Source organism: Corapipo altera, unplaced genomic scaffold (assembly GCF_003945725.1).
Source record: "Corapipo altera isolate COAL_440 unplaced genomic scaffold, ASM394572v1 122, whole genome shotgun sequence".
Classification (NCBI taxonomy): domain Eukaryota; kingdom Metazoa; phylum Chordata; class Aves; order Passeriformes; family Pipridae; genus Corapipo; species Corapipo altera.
This window is the reverse complement of record NW_020884961.1, coordinates 1,202,841-1,204,907: the sequence shown is the minus strand read 5'-3', so window position 1 is coordinate 1,204,907 and position 2,067 is coordinate 1,202,841.

The window sequence follows — 2,067 nt, the reverse complement described above, 5'->3', positions numbered from 1 at the left end:
ATCGGTCCCTCGCCGTGTGCCCGGCGCTGCCGCCCGCCCAGCGCCGCTCCCGCCGCCGGCAGCGCAGCAAAGGCAGCGGCGGGGAGGGACACGGCAGCGGGGACGGGCGGAGCCCGCAGCCTATCACAGACACACGCCGGTGCATAATGAGACGGGGAGGGGAGAAGCAGGAGGAGGGATGAACTCATTGGCTGGTGGCGCGGGGAGGGATCGCACCGTCGGGGCGGTTCGGTCGCTCCGTCCCGGAGCTGCCGCCGGGTCCGCGCGGGGTGAATCCCGCCGAGGGCTGTGCGCTGTACATTTACATTCCCCGCTCTCTGTCCCCCCAGGGCTGCAGGGAATCGCCAGCTGGGGCGTCACGGTGTTGGCGGCGACTCAGTCACTTTTTCCTCCTCCTTATTCCCAATATACTTGGATAATAAGGTCGCCGGGGAGACCCCGTTGCCGTCTTTCAGCACCTAAAAGGGGGTTATAAGGCAGGTGGGGGAAAACTTCTTGGCAGAGACAAGGGATAACATTTTTAAACTGATAGAGGGCAGAACAGGTATCAGGAAGAAATTTTTACAATGAGGTGCTCGAACATTGCCCAGAGAAGCTGTGGATGTTTTCAGAGCCAGGCTGGAAAGGGCACGGGGTAACCTGGTTTAGTTGAAGGTGTCCCTGCCCACGGCAAGGGATTGCCATTGATGGCATTTGAGGTCCCTCCCAACCCAAACCATTCTGTGATTCAGTGTTTTGCCCACTCTTTTGATGAGTTGCTTTTTCAAGGAGGGGAAATAAAGATTGAGGGGAAATAAAGGGAAATAAGGTAAATAAGACCCTGAGAAGTGTATGACTTCTCTAAAAGCTGCTCAGTGGGTTAACACAGAGCTTGGGCCATCAGCTCTGGTGTCGCTGTCCCCCATCCTTCCCAGGACCAGATATTTGCAAAGCAGATTTTTGGGATGACGCAAGGAGAACTTTCGTACTTCAGCTGCAGAGTCAACAGCAAACGATTCCAAAGAATCTCTCTGCTGTGAGAGAAAATAGACAGCACTGCTGGGCTCTCTGTGGTGTGAAGGGTGATCCCAACCAAGCAGAGCCGAAGTGCAGTGGCAGGAGGAATTGCTTCCCAGTTTCCCTGTGTGTGCTGGCAGAGCTGTGCCAGCTGGCCCAGACGGGTAATTGTGAAGGGAATTAAAGAGGACAGTTCCAGGCAGTGCATGAATCACAGCTGTGGGCAGCAACCCTTCCACGGGTGACACAGGCTGCCTCTCCTGCCCCCAGGTTTCCTCACCTCTGCACTCGGTGTTTTGTGCAATTCCAAACACAAGACCTGAGGCTTCCACGCACAGGTTGCTCCACTGCACATTCCTACGCCCATGAGCAAAGAGGGAAACCCTTCAGATGGAATAATTCTCCTTGTTCCTTACATCCACCAGCACCAGCCAGGGTAACATCAACAAAATGTCACGGAAAGTTTGGTTTAAGCCTTTAATATATGTCAGCTGTAGCTTGTAAAAGTTGGATTGGCTTTTTAAGAAAAATAGCCCCAAGATAGGTTTTACTGTAATTGTATCTTCAACAGTTGGACGTCAGGAGTTTTTTCCCCAGGAAAGGCAAGTCAGTGATCAGAAACAGCATCCAAGGAAAGGTAGATCAGGAGGAGGGCTGAGCTCAGCCTGGAGCAGGGGGTGTGGGTGAGGGAGGTTTTGACAAGCAGGTTGGGAACCAGTTGTGGTTCCATCCTCCAGACTGACCTGCTGCCTCCAGCTGTGGGTGAGTGACCCACAGGCTGCTGGGTAGGACACAGGTCTCCTCTGTACCTGCTGCCACACTGAGAGCAGGGTTCCAGCCAGCCTCAGCACACATTCTTGGCTCCTGAAATTCATTTAACATCCCACATCAGCAGTTGTGGCAGGAGAACATGTGCATAAACCTCCTGAAGAAACAGGGGTAGAAGGGAAGGGGAACAGAAATGCACAGCTGGGTTTGCTCTGTGCCCTGCAATCACAAGAGTGACTGTCCTGCTGGCTGGCTGGTTAATCAATAACTAATTGAGCTGCATCGGTACAGTCTCCAGATCCT